The sequence below is a fragment of the Triturus cristatus genome, chromosome 5_2 (genome assembly GCF_964204655.1).
Source record: "Triturus cristatus chromosome 5_2, aTriCri1.1, whole genome shotgun sequence".
Classification (NCBI taxonomy): Eukaryota; Metazoa; Chordata; class Amphibia; order Caudata; family Salamandridae; genus Triturus; species Triturus cristatus.
In genome coordinates this window covers 818520768-818539359 of record NC_140588.1, presented here as the reverse complement: position 1 = coordinate 818539359, position 18592 = coordinate 818520768, and the positions used below count along the sequence as shown (strand labels likewise).

At 42.3% G+C, this 18592-nt stretch overlaps 1 protein-coding gene across 8 annotated transcripts in view; it reads left to right on the top strand.

Moving 5' to 3' along the window:
- Window positions 1–18592, top strand: part of FGF13 (fibroblast growth factor 13) — a 984800-nt gene that overhangs the window by 617913 nt on the left and 348295 nt on the right. The gene's annotated exons all lie outside the window — the stretch shown is intronic.

Genomic DNA, 18592 nt, shown 5'->3' with positions numbered 1-18592 from the left:
TTAGACCCATAAGAAGTTCATTGTCGCACCTCGCAAGTGTTCCGTCGAGCCCCGTCTCCCAGAATCAATGGAAGGACCGCAGACACACACTGATCCAGGAATCACCAATGGGTCATTTGCATCACTGCAGCTCTAGTCGCTGCTGTGTGGATGTGTATATGTGTGTGTACATTGACAAATACAAACAGGGACACACCAGAGGTACAGAACATAGATTAAAAAACATAATATTTAGACTTCAGAGTCTGGATAAATGCTCAGAGTATGTATATATTGTTTTAGAACCTATGCATTTGACCCCATGGTAGGTATAGGAAGCTAATTCTCCATGATGGTTTTCCAAATATTAATGCACCTTTTTACGTTTGTCTTATTTTTCTTGCATATTCGTTAGTCTGCTCTTTATTAATTACCAGTACTCTGTTAAGGTACCATTTTTCGATGTGTGCTTTTTCCATTAAATAGTCATTGTTAACATTTTACATGATTAAGATGTTAACTGTTGAAATAGAGAATTCACGTGAGCAAAACACCAGGGGCATTGGGCGCTCTGTGAGGGCGCCCTGATTTCATTTTAAAGCGGACAATTCCGTTAATTCGAGAAAGAGGGTCTTCCGTCATTCTGCATGCTGCGTGTCTTGGGCATGCTCCTGGGATTCTTAACCTCCATTACAAAGCCTTTCCCATCCCAGCAAAGTGCGGTTACACGAACATCATCCAAGTTGCTTTTCACATTTGGAACTCTCCGGTTAATTTACTCATCTTCTAAACGGACAGTTGTGCTTTTTTACCTCAAAGCCAACTATTCTTTTGAGTTTTTCCACACTGGATTCATTTCATTGAAAAACAAATGCCAATGTATCAATTTCAACGTCTAGGCTGTGGTTCGAGGCTGCGACTAAAATATTTGAAACGTTTTAAGGCTGCAAAACAAAAAAAACAAAAGAGAAAAGGCTCACACAAACCAAGAAAGCCTGCATAAACACACGAGCAATTGCAACATGCACAAGTGTATTATGCGCTTATGCCGTATCACTTTGTCTTCTAAATGTCCTCAAAGTCTCCTATGTGCAAGTTATAAATTATAGTTTTTATCACGGAAGAATATATTTTTCTGCTTTCCTTTCTCCTCTGCCACCTCCTCTTTCTCACCTTTTCTGGTCTATTTGTACCTCTCCCACTACTTTTACCACCTAGTTCTACAACACGCTGCTTCACAGATGGGTTTGCGCTATAGGACTACATACATGTGAATGTTGCCAACTGTTTGTATCTGCTCATCACAAAATGAAGACGTGTCGATGGAAATTCAATTAAGAAAATCATACGTGAGTTTAGTCCATAATATAACACAGGGAGCGTTCACAAAAGAAACAAACATTGGAAAGAAGTTAAGTACACAGAACGGTCTATGCTAATGCAAGTTAGTTAAATTACTAATTGCAACATTGCAGACAAAGCTGGATTGTCCACTCTGTGATTGTGTGTGCGGTGGAAGGTATTTGTCATTGTTTTATTTCCTTTATTTCCTCTGGTCAAAAATAATATCAGTAATTGTGAAATACTCCAAGAATATCTCCAGCCCCCCTGAAGTTACGTTATTTTGCTTTCTGTTATGGGTTGCTGTTTTAGGAGGATTTTTTATGGTGCTTTACCACGATGTGTCTGGTCCCACATTGCTTAGGAGGCTGCATCCTTTAGGAATGTGCGGTACTTTCTGAATGTAGTCCAAGTGTCATGTTGGCACTGTATTTGGTTGTGTTTCATATTGCTTAGAGTTGAATCATGCGAGGCAATGGGGACGAGGTTAGAACAGACTAGTTTCTTCGGTTATATTGGATGGGGGCTGGATTCATCATGTTATGGATCTGTGTGGAGTATGGCATGTGTGTGTGCTGAAGGACATTGCATCATGTTCATGTACTGGGCTTCTATGGTTCTCCTGCTCTTGTCTTTGAGTGGTTGTTATGTCTTGGGCCTTTATTTCGCTTTGATACAAAGCGAGGTGTTCTGGGTACTTGATATGAAGATTCGTCAGATGACATGCATGTGTTGTTGAGGTGGCAAACAGAAAATTCTATGGCTTAAACCACGTTGTACACATGATTACATCAATTGATGTGTTTCATGTGCACTATTTGTGTAGTGCGAAGTACAGGTATTATGTTAGAAGAATGTGCCACTGAGCTGGGCATTGTTTTGCCAGCTGTGTGGCTTGGAGCCATGTTGTGCCCATGGTAACACCGGAGGATGTTTCCATTGTGTACTGTTGATATATGGAAAGACATGATCATGACATGATCTGGATCTGCTGCTGCAAGTGTTTGGAGCCACGTGGTGTGTATGACATGGCCATGAATGAAGTCTAATCTGTACTGTTGGTTTAGTGCAAACGTTGAGTATAGCCTGATATGAATATACAGTTGAGATGACAACATCTGAGAAATATAGGTGACGTGGAGCTGTGCTGTGTGTGCTGGTGCTAGGGGTATGTATATTAGGGACTGTTAAATATGGTATCCCATTGTGGTCTTATTATCTGCAGCAATGTCAGATCCTTCAGTGCAGTTACAGGCTGCAACAGCTTGGGTGATTGGTCCTGGCATCATTGCCACTCCAGAAAGTGAGGTTTCCGGAGATTCTTGGAGCCGAGATGATGAGCGGGTTATGGGTAGTTGGAAGAGAACTATTGGAAGCCCTAAAGGCTGAAGTGGGACAAAACGTAGGTGGAGAGAAGCTAGCTCACAAGGAGGCCATGAAGCCACTGGGGACAGCAGTTGAGACCAGAAGAGCATTAGGTCATACACTGTAGTGTTAATTGAGCACTACCAAGGTAGGAAAGCGCGATGGGGTAGTCAGACAATGTGTAAGTTTAATGCGAAGAAAACAGGGAGTGGGAAAAGAAGACTTTGAGAATCAGGCTGGCAGGCCTTTGCGAGTCAAAGTGATGACTGAAGGGGCCACCACTGAGGATAGGATCAGAAAGGCAAGACGCAACGGATGGGTCGAGAGAGGAGAGGCCAAAATACCACAAGTGATGTCTTAGAATTGTCAACGTAGAAAAAAGATGCATTGGGCCAAGTGGAGACACTGGAGAAACAATCACATCACAGCTTTTCAATATAAGTATGAATTGGCCTCGCTTGGCAAAGACTCTTTCGTCTGCTGGGTATAGAAGGGATTGTAACCAAACATTTTGCTTCTGGCTCGAACGGGTCATATTAATAAACTTGTTACACAAGGAGACAACAACAACACCCCCCCCCCCCCCCCCATTGCAAAAAAACATGTACAATCTGCAAATACTACCTGCTGTTCAGGCACTTAAAAGGGTGACAACTTTGATGAGATAGTGGAAACATGCGCATTTGCACTTTATTTTGGGGAGTGAATGAAAGATGGATAACCAGTCATTGTATATGTGAGGTTTAAAATGTTGTATGGAGAAAAGGTAAATTGTGAAATCTATCGAAAACATCAAAGCCAGACTGTGTTCCCATAAATGCCAGCATGTAAAGGTACAATAGTGAGGATGTTTTCAAACTATAGTATGTAGTATGCCACAGAAAAGCTGTTTTTTTTCAATACTACCATAGCCAGGCTCTTTTCACACATATATAAAGATATCATAACCAGGCTGGTATTCAAGATCCATAATATAGGCACCAACATATCCCAAAGCACCTATATATCAAAGCACTTTAGCAAGGCCAGCATTCAGATCACTAATAAATAAAGTACATTAACCAGGGGGCTACATCACACCCATTCCTTTGCAAAAGACAAATAACTGTAGGACTTGTAATTGTTGGATGATATATGTATGCCATTGGAATATATTAACATATGACAGCTGTGCTCTGATTATGCAAATATCCCTGTCGATGGGCTGGGAAGGATGTTGGTGAGTGGATAAAGTGTGGATGAAGTCATGTAAGAACTGAGGGCGAAACACTGTATGGTGACTAGTATGTGCAACAGCACCATACCCGGTCGAGTTACCCAGTCCGACAGTTTGGGATGGCACTACTACAGATATGCTGGTTCTCAAAACTTTAGTAGAGTCGCCATGAACAATCTGATTTTTTCAGTATTCCTTGAAATTATAGGTACAATAGCCCCGTTAGCAAAAGCAAAGTAAGGGTACCATCGCTAGGTTATTTTCCCAATACTGCCAGAGCATGTCTAATTTTCTAAACGTAAAAAAAGGTATCATAGCCATGCTGGATTTCAAGCCTCAGTATAGAAAGACTTCAAAGCCAGAGCATTTCCTCCAAAGCCCTATTATGTAAAGGCTCAATTGAAAGGTCAGAAATCAGAACAATAGGAAGTCAAGCACCACAGCCAGTCTGTTTTCCATTAATCAAGTATGTCAAGGCACTGCATCAATGGTGATATTTAGCCTTCCCAGTATGTAAAATGTCCTACAGCCCCTGTGCAGAAACATTGCCCAGGGCAGGCAGCAGGTTCCCTGCCCTGGGCAACCATTTGTGGAAAAACTGTGCCCCACAGTTTCCTCAGAGTCATCCAACTGCTTTTCTTTAAATCAGCAGAGCAAAGCAGTTAACGAGGGAAACACAGCTCCCTGCGCAGAAAGAGAATCGGCCGCACATTTATGAAAGCAGGCCAGAGTTCTGCTGTACACACTGCCAGAGTTTCTGGCTTACATCCAGGGCCGGACTGGCCGTAGCGGGCACCAGGCGCTTCCCCGGTGGGCCGCCAGGGTAGAGGCTGGTTTTAGGACCCTGGGGTGCTGTTTTCGTTACTGGGGACCGACAATATCGGCCCCCTGTAACAAAAGTGCCCAAAACCGGCCCTAGCAAATAGCTTGGCCGCACCCGCCACCCCCCCCCCCCCCCTCTCTCCGGCCGAGCAGTTTGCCTGGGCCGGTTTCGGTTCCCAGTCCAGCCCTGCTTACATCACTGCACTGCATAGGCTAAAATGACTAGCGTGCTCGTAGAAAAACTGCCTTTCACTACGATTCTCAAGGAGCGGTCAGAGCCAGGCTCCGCAGGGTGTAATGCGCTCTCCTGTAGTGAGAACACTTGGGCAGAAGTTGTGTGATCCCATTTTCAGCGATTCAATCTACTACCTCTTTTTAGCTCACTGAATGTTGGCAAGTACGAGGAAGAAAACATATAAATTCAGAAATTGGCTTGAGAGTTAATCGGGGTGGGAGAATAGTCAGGAGGGTCTACAGTGGTGTGAATAGTTAGGGTCTTTTGGCACCAATTATTTTGAGGTGATAAGATGGGAAGTAGAGGTCCAGAGGTCGTTGAGGACACTTGGTGCAGTGAGAGAAAATTGAGACAGCACCCAAGGGAGGAGGAAGCCAGACAAATTACGTATCCAAAGGTGTATTGGTTGAAGATACACTCAGGCCATCTGCCACTTGGGAGGTGTGAGAAAGCGTGAAGTGCTTCCTGCAGTCAGGGGTCATAAGGGCTAGGCAGGGGAAGGACACAGGAGTGGAGAACTCCTAAGAAGCTGCTGAAAATGACAGGCATAAAGGCGATCAGTTATACAGTAATCACTGTAACACTTTACATAGACATGGGTGTGCAGATGTCAGAACTCTATAATATATATTTATTTAGTCTAGTTCTGACATCTGCACACCCATATCTATTTAAAGTGTTACAGTGATTGCTGTATAACTGATCCCCTTTATGCCTGTCATTTTCAGCAGCTTCTTAGGAGTTCTCCACTCCTGTGTGTATATATATATATAATGGTTTATTTAGGGCACTGCCCATAATACACATCAAGTCCAAAGATTCATATATGTTGAATACTTTAAAGGAATCAGCCAATATAAAAGCTTAATACAGCTGAATATAAACATCTAAGTATAAAGGCATTAAAAAAACAATTGATCAATTTAGGAGAGATAAAAAGGCTAGGCCTAAGATTATAACTAATTTCACAGTTTGTTTATGTGCCTCCTGGCCATCTCAAAATAATAGAGTAAACATGACTAGAAAAAGTGTGCAAAATAGCAATTGTTTGGGAATACAAGGGGAAGACAAACAGGGTATGTGTATACAACATCTCATATAGACTTAATATTCGTTAGACTAAATATATACTAGAAGTTCAAATTAGAATACGTATAAGTATGCAGAATTCATCTCCGGTGCTGGTATGGTAATGTAGAACTCCTGGAGGGGTAATTTATAACAATACGACCACAGTGCATGCCTAGACATCAAATGTAGAAAGAGGAACCTAATGTAGAAAGAAGAACCTTCTTGTGATGACTCAGATGCAACCTACCCATTTAAAAATCTTTTTTCCAGAAATAATTTCTGAATATTCTCAGCTTTCACGTGGTTTCCATGTGTATAGTCCCACTTTTACAGTTCATCTGGCTATAAATGTGCCGCATCTCTATTTTGAAGATGCTGCCATTTATATCTGTATGAATATCTTCTGACTTCAAGAATTTGGGGTTAGCATTTGACGATAACCTAACCTTTAAACACCAGATCAGTAATCTTAGCTCTACTGTTTTCTTTATCATAAAGATAATCAGGAAAACTTGTCTTTTCATACCACAGAATTATGTGAAAACACTAGTGACAGCATTAGCCCTATCCAGACTTGAATACGGTAATGCTCTTTACGTGGGCATCCAAAAATAACATCTACTTAAGCTGCATCGTCTTCAAAATGCAGCAGCCAGACTGCTGTTGGCCTTTCCTAAATTCCAGCCAAATTCTCATGGACTGAAAATGCTTCACTGGCTCCCAGTTGAAAAAAAGGTTAAATGTAAGTCCTTATGCCTAGCCTTCAAGGTATCAACGGTGTTGGTCCTCAGTACCTGAAGCAACACCTAACCTGGTATCTACCCATCAGAAGTCTACAATCATCGCATAGCAAACTATTACAGACACCCAGATTCAAGAAAGCTCATTGGGGTTGACAACTTTTTTTTCTGGGGACAGTTAAATCTTGTAACCCGCTCCCGATTGACATAAAAAATTAGCCCAACACTGCTCTCCTTCAGAAATCATTAAAGACACGGCTCATTGCCAACTAAACCTCTGCTCATACTCTTTCTCCGGCAACCTTTACGGCCAGCGCCTAGACGCCCTTGGGCATTTGTGCACTATATAAGATTTCAAATCAAATCAATCAAATCAAATCATATTTATGAGCACTATCAGATCCTTCAAGGAAAGCTGTGTTCACAAGTGTTCAAAAGAGGTGAAGGTATTTATCTCTAGTAAATCTGATGCCCATTGACGCCATACCTGGTTGTAAATCCATTGCCAGTCTTTTTTTCCACACTCATTTTTAGCTTGTTATGCAAAGATAATTCATTACGTTTTTTATCTGTTTTATCCTTCCAAATACAAATGCTTAAAATATGTATTCATCTACTCACCTGCTATTATAGATTCAAACTACAGGGTCCATCAGGCAGTTCCCTGATCGACGGTGATTATAAAATTTGTAGAACCTCTGTACAGTGTCATCCTTATAAAAAATAACATATAACCATGTTATCCTACCCAATGTCAAACTAGAGTCCATTTAAATGATTCTTTATTTTGCAGCCCATGCTAGTCTCAACACAAAAAACATGTGCTCACACACCAGTCCTAGGCTGAGGCAGCTTCACTAAGTCCCCATGGAGGCAAGAATCATACTCAATATGGCATGCAGAATCTTTTACTGACACTAGTGACGCATGGTTTCATAGGGAGAAAATTGAGTTTAACAATAAGGAGAAGGCCATTCCTTAACAGCACCCTTTATCTCGTTTTGAGTAAGAGCAGTACCTGCAGATTAGAGATTACTTAGTTACATTTGGCATTAAATATAGATTCTATTGCTATTTTAACTTGTGCTCGATAATGTGTGGGTGCCTGTTTGTGCATGCTTATTTATAGTTGACGATAAGTGTTTTTTTCTGTTTAGAAATTGATGAAATCCTTGAAAATGTGAGAAAAAATGATCGTATAATCTGATAAATGCAAACAGAGGGTAACAGTGTATTATCTTTCGAGACTGGTGTCACCTGAAGATATACAAACTAATCAATCTTCAGTCTCCCGTCACTGGAAAAGTGTATTGATCGAACTCAATATGTTTATTATATATTGATCACAAATTATAGTATCTTGAGGCAAGCAAAACCTTTTTGGGTTGATTTTGAGTTTTGCTAGGTGACTTTATGTCCATCAGTGAAATGGATCTAGATTATGCACTAAACAGACAAGGGGAACCCTTACATTTTATAAGTTTTCCACTTCGCTGGAATGCTACTGTCTCCACAATTAAATGAGCACTTTGTGATGTAAAGTGAGGGCAATTCATCGAATGCCAGTGGCGGAGGATGAAATCTCCAACACCAGCAGTATCACTGGTTATATACATGGTCTGTTCCCACGTGTCTAAACTCTCAGCCGATGAGTTCCCACATGTTGTGAACACTCTACCTGTATACTATACTTTTTGTTTTTACTTTTGCACAGAGGTAAATCTTCCATACATAATGGTAGACCTGACTCCCCAGATTTGACTGGTGATGCGCCACCATTTCTGAAAAAAGTGTCATTGCGCCTTGGTGGAAGCAATTGCAGTATATCTGGCATTTAAAGAGTTGAATATTGAGTTCTAAGACTATGGAAGCATGCAGTGAGGAGCCATCATTTATGCCAGACCCCCTGTCCCGCCCCAGATCAAATCCTTACTTTTAACCCGATACTGGGCACGCAGAGATCAGCAACTGAAAATGTAAAACAGCTACAAGAATAAAAGATATACTCATAAATGTAAAATATCGTTTAACTATTTACAGCAAAAGGTGGGAAAATGCTATAAGAAAACGAGATCTAAATCCCATTACTCATTACCAATTAAAGTTTGGCTTTGGCAAAATTAACGTTACATCAGTTAGCGACTGCTTACATAGGCCTAGTGGGATTGCCCTGGTGAACAAAGCTATTTTAGACTTATAAAATGCATTGCGCTTCACCTGCTTAAGTGGTGGTTGTCTCGTGGTGTATTCAGCGTGGACTACACAAAGTCACGTAGGCCAATTTGGAGACTGTGGAAATAAAGTTGAAGACCTCACAAAATGCCCCAAAGTGAAAGGGGTCTCTCAATAACAGCTTCCGGGTATGAGGTCATTACTTGTTTGAACACCTTCTGGTGTTCGGGGTTCAGATACCGTTCTCAGGGAACCTTTGAGACATGTTCACTGATTTTTCAGATTGTCTAAACTCTGACCATGTACTTATGCAACACCTATGCTGAGGGAAAAAGGAAGCTTGAATCCACAGCTTAGTTTGATAAGTTGATACCAGGAAGAGTTCTGATGCAATTAAGAACAGCTCTTCTGCTGATGTGCAAGGTAAATAGGATTTTCTTCTTAATCCAGAACTTCTCCCCTTTAATGCCACAACCCACGCCTTTCCCTAATCATACTTACACAGCTTTTGAGTAGTGTGGCAATAGCATAATTTCAAGGGATTTGATTTATGTTATTAGTCATTCAAGCCACCCCACCTCTAATGTCCACAATGCCAAGGGCTTTCTTTCCTGTGAAGAGCATTTGTCACCCAGATCTGCTACAAAACTAGCAGCCTCCCGCCAGCTACTGAAGTGGCAATTACCATCCCTGCATTGTAGCCAGTAGTCTGAGCTGATCCGCTAGAAAAATGTTTCTGCCACCTGGATAACTCGGCTCATCAAAGAGTTTTCCTGGATATAACTTTTTAAGCGAGGAGTATTAAAAAATATCAGTTAGCATTAAGGTAGACTTCGTCTTCATCAGCAACTGGCATAGTCAGAGGAATATTTATTTTATATAAAAACATAGCAAAAAAATAACCTACTCAGATTTAAGTAATTTATAATAATATATATTTTACGTTGCAAACATCGTAAAGCTATGTCTTTCAAAAACAGTCATTATAAGTGATAATCTGTATTACTCTGAGGGTTTATTCTGCACTTTGGCCTTCACGGGGCACAGAGTGAGGCAGCCCGAACACGTATCGCTAAATACACATCATCTCAGTCTTACTTTAAAAGCTGCACCTTGCCTTTAGGGTCCTTTGTAGACCTGCACCGTGGACACTTGAAGAAGTGTACTTTTATTAAAAAAATAACGTTTCCTGAGTATATAATGGGAGGCGTGGCCTTCGTCAGGCCTCCCTTCTTTTATCCATGTGGCTATACTGTGTTGAAAGGTTTATCCATACACAGATACTTATGAGTGCTCAATCAGGCATAAAAACAAATTTTTCAGTGGTGATCTAAAAATATTGATAGTCTCAAGCTTATGATTGGTACGCTATTGGTGTTAGACATGTTTTTGATCGAAAGTAGTTGTTACTGTGTAATTGATTAAGTACACATTTAGGGGCCGATTACGATGTCGTCAGGAAAGGCTCCAAACTGGATTCGGATTCTGTGAATCCGATTCGGTACCTCTGTTCCTGACCGAATCGGTTACCTTTCCAAATGAACGAGTATGATGCAAGGAAGCTGTCTGGGCTGTCCGAATTGGTTCTGAATGGGATTCAGGTCATTCGGAGCCAAATTGTACAGCCCAATGGAGACGGTTTCCAGTACGATGACCGATTTGGACTGCTGTTCTGACTCGGTTTGCCTGAGATGAAACTGCTTTTGGAATCGGTTTTTAGGGGGCCCATTGTGGTCCCCCCTTCACCCAGAGGTGACCGAATATGGCCCGCGGGGGTACCCAAGGGACCCCTCTTTCCAACCATGCACCATGGGGTGTCCACAACAGTGTGTTAGGTTTTCCCCACTCACGCCTTTTTTCAATGGGAGCCTGTGTTCTCGTTCTGAACACAGGCTCCCATTGAAGTCAATGGGAGTCCTACCAAACCCAGTCTGTAAGCATCCGGACACATCGTAATCGGTCGGTAGGAATCCCCGAATACGAATAGTTGGGAAAGCGTTCCCAACCCGATTCTGTGGGAATGCTTTTCTGACAACATTGTAATCGACTCCTTAGTTGCTTAATTGGCCTGGTTCTTACTGAATGTTATGTTTGAAACAGTCTTGTATTTGCAATATGCGCACAATGAGATGTTTTGCGTGGACACAAGACCACAATTCCTGCACTTTGCACAGTGAACTAGGAGGTCAGAGGGGTAAAAATAGCTAGGCTGTAATGTTCAGGTGAACATGAGTTGTATGTACGTCTGCACTTCACAGAGTCCTGTCCATGTTCGCAGGACAATCAGCACTCCTTTCTAGAGAGAACTGTGGACCCTTCATTTAGGTGGTTAGATCCCCCATGCATCATAAGAGGTCGTTCTCCTCCAAGCTGTCACTAGAATACAATTCCCACAGACAAATTCTACATAAAAGAATGCGCTTTATGTCCCATTCTGTTATTGCTCAGTCTGCAAAATTTACAGACCATCATTTTCTTGCTTCTTTCACAAGGTCCCTAGTAAGCAATTTAGCCGCTACTTTCTCTATGTAATTTCTAGTAGTAAAATAAATTAATCTCCCTTTCACTAGGGGAAAATAAATGACACTTTGATTTCATTTAGTATGTCTGCTAGGTTTTAAAACACAGTTTATGAATTACAGTTCACCGAGGCTGTCAGTTTAGAATCTATAATTGTATGTTCCTGTAAAAACTGGATCAAGAGCGAGGGCTAGTACATTGTTGTTGCTGGGTTCAGCGGTAGAGCCAGGATGCAGTGTTCTGTGCAGTGTGGGTTGTGTTTCTGTAGGTATGGCACATTTCCCTTAAGCTGACTCTGACCCAGACCATTAAATCTTGGAATACTCTAATACGACCCTGCGAGTTTTTGTTGTTAATTAAGGTGAGCTCGAATCTATAAAGTGCTCTGGTCCTGGTTGGTGTTCTGGAACATAAGCCGAAAACATTTACAGAGTTTGGTGTGAGAGCAAAGCTTGTGGAACTGTCTGAGAATATAGAGAGTGTAATGTCAGCGATATGATATCTGATAAAGAAGCTAGTGCTGAAATTGGACCACAGGTGATAACCGATCAGTCGCATGATTTGTAAAAACTACTGCAAAAAATATTTTAAAACATGTTTTAACAATCATATTCCAGGCATGCACAAAGGAGCAGAAGTATAAAAGTAATACAACGTTACTAGTAATACACCTTTTATTGTTGGTACATTCTAGTTATCCGTATATGATAGGAACACTTAGTTTATCAATCTGTATGCTTTGAAACAAAAGCCAATGTATGGGCGATTTTATTGTGCAAGTAGTTCCTGAATGTAATTGTTTGTCGTTTTTTCTATATCTGAAATGGTGTATTTGTCCTGATCTGTGAGGTTCTTTCGAGGCGCAACATCAAAGTCTTCTCACATGTTGCACAAAATATTTCCTCTTGCTGGTACAGAAAGACTTATCCCAGAGCCCTGAGACTGGATGAAATTTTTATTTCACCAAGATTCCCAAAATATCAGTTTTAGGTCGAGCCTGTAACAGCGCGCATGCGCTGTTCTGGCGAAGACTTCATGTAGGGGGTTTCAAAACTAACCTAAGAATCGCACATGCTCGTGCGTGTGTTTTTTGTTTTGGCCCTGGCTATTGGCCTTTGCGTGCGTCTTTTTAACAAAAACATCACGCCCATGGCCTATTGGTGTCGGTTACCCACACGGCCGCCATGTGGTTTCAATTATTGTGCCCAGACACGGTTGCGATAATTGAAACCAGATGTCTCGCTGTGGCGCTCACGCGCACCATTCGCAGGCTGTTTTCTTTCCTTTTAAAATGTGGCATACTGTATTGTACCGTAAAACATTTTCAGACTAATTGTTTTTTACATATTCTCAGTGATTTCTGGCAAAGGCACTACAGAAACACGCCAATATTCCCTAGTGCACCAAGCACTATTGAAACTAGTGACTTTCTCATGAAACATACAAATCCAAAATTACTGGAGTAACCACGTGAGCTTTTCTACCAGAACAATGCATGTCTCAAGAATTGGTTTCACTTGCGTTTATAATTTAAGGTGTGTGCCTTTGCATCATATTTATGCAGGAGTACGGCCAACAACATGTTTACAAACTAATTTGTTGTACGCACAGGATTTTCCCTTATTTCACAGGATGTTAAGTTTAAAAAATAAAAAAAAGTAATGCCGTGCTCGAACCTGGTTCGCTAGTACCAAAGTCGGCAGCTCCGCAGTTAGACCGCATCTGCTCCTTGAGATAGAAAGCACCCCAGCCTAGGCTCCCCACTGTGCACTCACCTTCACCTTCTCATAGTAGCTGCCCGTGGGCAATCTCTCGATATCTGCAAACATGGGGTGCTCTTTGATGCAGCGAATAACGTCGCTAATTAAGGGGTTCAGGTCTTCCACAGCCCGCGAGACCTTGTCCGCGCGGAGCTGTACGCCGTTCGCTACCTCCCTCAAAGACTTGCCCCGGCTGCTGTGAGGTGGTAGTGTGGGTGAAATTGGAGAGGTGTCATTCAGCACCAGGGGTGATGAGCACACCGGGGACTATGATGGTTTGGTGGCCGAACTGGCTACACTGCCGGAAGATGCCTTACCCACCCCATCTGTGCTGGAGTGGCCGCTGGTGGGAACAGGCTTGCTTTAGCCTTTTGAACTGGCTGTTTTGGCTGTTGTATCATCCTCGCTGCTGTGAGGTGGTGGTCGGGGTGAAACTGGAGAGGCAGCGTTCGGCTCCCAGGGTGATGAGCACACTGGGGACTTTGATGGTTTGGTGGTAGAACTTGCTACTCTGCCAGAAGATATCGGTACAGAAGCATTAGCCACCACGTCTGTGCTGGAGGGGGCGCTGGCGGGAACAGACTTGCCTTTACCCCTCAAACTGGCTTTTTTGGTTGTTGTCTGATCTTCACTTGTCCCCTCCTGCCCCCTTTTTGCTACCCCTTTTGATGGCATCCCGTGCCGGCCCATCAATCTGCGAAGTCACCTTGGTTTGTGCCCCTTGATCCTTGGGTGCTGGAGTCTTTTCTCTGCCTCCTTCCCGGCTTCTTCTCGATATCCAGCATCTGCTCAATGCTGCACAGTGCAGAGGGCGAACCCGGAAGAAAGGAGGACTGCGAAAAGAGGAGTGAGGTTCAATTAAAAGAAACATAATATTGTTTGGACTATGCATGCGTGCTGGAAAGGAGACACGCATTTGCAATGCAACAGGTCTCGCATTTACGCAAGTATGAGCTATTAACATTGCAAATAACAATGCCTTTTATTTTTATTTTTAAAATATAAATAAAAGGCAGTGTCATTTACAATGCCAATAGCTTAAACTTGCGTAATTGCGAGACCTATTGCATTGCAAATGCTTGTTTTAATCTGAGTGTGCACCTCACTTGAAAAGTCGTGAAAATTACTAGCAGTAGGCTGGTTCCCACAGGAAATGTCTTGCTGATAGGCATTTTCTGCTTTGAACATTCCCATGTCAGTGCCTTAAAAACGTTTTTAAGTGAGGCATGAACTTCGTTAAACAAAAGTGATGCAAGATACCAGCATACAGCATTTTGCAAAAAAAGAAAAATTTTGTGGAATTGAGTTGGAATTTTGTTAATTTTTTTAAAATAAAAAAATATTGCACGATTTTGCATACCCCCAAAATCAGACTTCTTAAAATCAGATTCACCCTGGCCACGATGCAGGGCTTCAGAATTCTTCTAGCAGAAAATGTGCACACTGGGTTGGTCCGAAATGGCCAACATACCAATTCTCCCAGCACAACTGTTGTGTAACATACCCACAAGTGCATTTACAATGCATGCCTTTTACCATACATCCTTTGCCATGCACTGTCTTTACCACGCAAGCCTTTACCATGCATATGCCTTTACTGCGCATGCCTTTACAATGCAAAGTAGGCATATTGAATGTAAGTGAAACCCATATATATATTTTGTAATTTCAAAAATTTTAAGATTCTTCCACTCTTGGTTCTAAGCATCTATGTAGTATAGCTAGTGAAATGATTTTGAATACATTGCAGATCTGATGATTTGTGTTAGTACTATTTGAAGTGGAGATATTTATGTTTGCTGTACTGGTGTTTCTTTGGAATTCCTGGCACAAGAAATTGTTTTGTATTAAGTTTTCTTTGGTTGGTGATATTCCCAGGGTTGAGACCAGACAGACATTTATCATTTATGTGAATCAAATAAGAGTGGTGTTAAATGATACATTTGTTTCCTTGTGGTCGGATTCATTGCAGAGGAGCAGCTCTCTCCAAGCAATGAAACATGATCAGCAGGTGGAATATTTCTTCCAATAGATCCCTTGTAGAAGTGGTGTTTCATCATGTATCAGAACTTGTTATGAAGAGTGGTCAGTACAGTGCTTTGTGGGGTCTCATCAGTCGCCTTGTTGCTGTAGATATAGATTTTTCAATGCTAAAGAGGTGGATCATGAGGGGTATGTCTTAGTGGTTTATCTTAGAGTAACCTATGCATGACACAATGTTGATATGTACGTTCTGCAGAAAAATAAGCTTGAATGGTGTAGAAATTAGGTGCATTCAAAAAGATCTGTTTGGGGGGCCTAAAGTGGAGTTACTCCAAAAGGAGAACTCTCTGAGCAGTAGAAATCTGAGGGCTTTCACTCTGTGGTTTGAGATGAAGTCTATGTATAGCAGTAGGCTGTTAGCATACCATTCTATGAAGATGCTATGAAAACATATAAAAAAGCTATCCTTACCACCAAAGCCGCCTATTTTTCTTACAAGATCCTGACTGCAACAAATAAGTCCAAGGAGATTTTCTCAATTGTCAACGAACTGTCCAATCCGAGAGTCATAATCAACCCACTCCCTCACACACCTATGCAACTCCCTGAATACCTTCGTCATTGATAAGATCACTAAAACTAAGGCTAGCATTCCAGCATGCCCAAACCCTGCGGCTAGTCCCATTACCCCTATAAGCCCTAGCACCGTCAAACAATTTCCAACTATTAGCAATGGGACATTCTTGGATCTAATTTCCAAAGTAAAATCAGGTTCATGGAACGACTGCTGACCTCCTGGCATCCTAAAGGAAGTATTCTCCACTCTCCCCGGTCCGGCTCTATCTCTTTTGAATGAGTCCCTGTCCCAGGGCCCAGTCCCTGAGATCTTCAAGGAGACAATTGTTGTCCCCCTCCGAAGAAATTAGGAACTGACCCTGAAACTTTGACTAATTACCGTCTGATCTCTTTACTCCCTTACCTGGCCAAGATCTTGGAGGCTCACGTGACTAGATGCCTCACCCTATTCTTGGAAGAGTCAGAATACCTTGATTCCCATCAAGCAGGGTTCCGCCCAGCACATTTCACTGAGCCTATAATACTGAGGGTTCTGGACACCCTCCACAGGGAGGCCGATAGGGGCTCCCCGCAGTCCCTGGTACTGCACGACCTTTCTGCAGCTTTTGACACGGTTGACCACGGTATACTGGTCGATCGTGTCAGTGACGCGGGGATCCAGGGACCAGCCCTGGGTTGGATTAGCACTTTCTTAGAAATTCACTCCCAGTCTGTCTGCATTGCTCCATATACAGCCCCCAAAATGAGAACTATTGGTTGAGTCCCGCAGGGTTCCTCACTCTCCCCTCTCCTATTTAACCGTTATCTTCTCCCACTGAATCAGGCCCTTAAAGAGAGGAAAGTCTTTACTTTTAACTACGATGATGACTTTCATTCTAATATTCTGCGTCAGCGACACCCCTGACACGGTCCTTGACTTTCAGGCCACCATGCTATTCATTAGCAGGTGGATGCATAGCAATCACCTAAAACTCAATCTGGACAATACTGAGCTAGTCCTAAAAGGGGGTACCCATAACCCCTGGGGCCGACACTTTTGGCCAAAGGAACTGGGCCAGTCCCCTTCCCCATCTGCCTCAGCCAAAAGCCTTGGAATAACAATAAATCGTGATCTTACCATAAAGTCCCAAATCGGGTCAGTGGTATCTACTTGCTTTTTCCAGTTGAGAAAAATAAGAATGGTCAGAAGATTCCTCAGGAAGGAAGCACTGACCCAGGTGGTCCTTGCGATGGGTATGTCCCATGTTGACTATGCTAATTCCCTTTACTTTGGTTTTCCACTATATCTCACCAAACGTCTGCAACTGGTACAGAACCAAGCTGCGAGACTGATCTTTCAGCAACCTAGGCATCATCACATCACCCCCCTCATGAGGAAGCTGCATTGGCTCCCTATTACACAGCTATGTGCCTTTCAGGTATGCTGCCTTATCTTTAAGTCTTTAAATGGAAGGAGCCTTAAATTTGTGGATTGCCTCATTCAGAAGCAGTTACCAATGGGCAATCTGCGTTCAGCCAACAAGCACCTTTTGTCAACCCCCTCCTTTAAACTAACACGCCAGGGTGGTGCTAGGTTTGCCGTCCTAGCTCCAAGGCTTTGAAACTCTCTTCCCTCCGAAATTCGATCCCACACCGACCTCCTCAGCTTCCCGAGGCTTGTGAAGACCTGGCTGTTAAGACCAGCTTACGAGTAACTCCCTAGGGCCCAGGCACCTCCCAGAGTAGCGCTATGAAACCAACCTGGTGTACGTGCACTTTATGATTTATTTTTTTAAACATAAGATTCATCAAATATGCTGTAATGGTGTGTTTATGATTGCCATGGACTTTGTTTGGCAAGCCTTGTATTTTCCATTGTGAAGTAGGTCTTTGGTTCTACGTCAGTTAATATACATTGTCTGAATTTTTCTGAGATAGGCCAATAACAATTGGACATGTGCTGGATATGCGTTTGGAAGGGAGCATACTTGGATTTGTGTCATTATTAGGATCTTTGGTGCTCTCCTTCGTGTGTGATGCTTGATTGTTACTGATGGTGGTCATGATTCTGTGGCTATGCCACAGAATACTTAATTAATGTCATTCTTGAAGGTTAGTGATGCACACAGTGGTCTTTGAGGGTTTATGTGATAGTTGTTTAGTAGTCCTGAGGGTAGTCTTGAGTGATATTTGCTAAATAATGTTATTTCATGAGTAATTAAAATTAAGAAGTGTTGGAATTCCTTTGTGTGAGGTTTTTGGCAAGTGGTGGTTTGAATATTATTGATAATGTCTGAGATGAGTGGTTTTGTGAATTGAGCTTGCGTGAGATAGAGGTGTTAATATTGGCTATATAAATTGTTTTTCTGCGGGTCTCAACAATTGGTGTTTTTAGTTTCTGCGATGAGTGGTAATTTAAATGCTTATTATAATACAACCTGTATGCTGCACTGCACACTAGCATCTTTCGTCACTCTAGACCCTACCGCCTGCAAGGGAGGCTGATGAACCATGCCCACATCTGGGGTAATATGCATGCATCGATCTCCCTGAGTGCTGCTTCACCAGTGGGATTGATAGTAATGTATTACCCAGATGGACAGCCTGATTAGGATGAGCCACTGTAGCCCCCCTCCCACCCTCCTCCTCGGAGTGGGCATGACTCTCCCTGCCCCATCATTAGCCGATCTAACCCTGGCATTCTGGAGTTTCACTGAATGCAGAGTGAAGGGGCCGAAATAATCCAAACATGTCGGAGGCGCTGACCTTGTTATTGCATGTTTTAATGCTGCAGGAACGACCTTCATTACATTTTTTATGTAGCAATCATAAC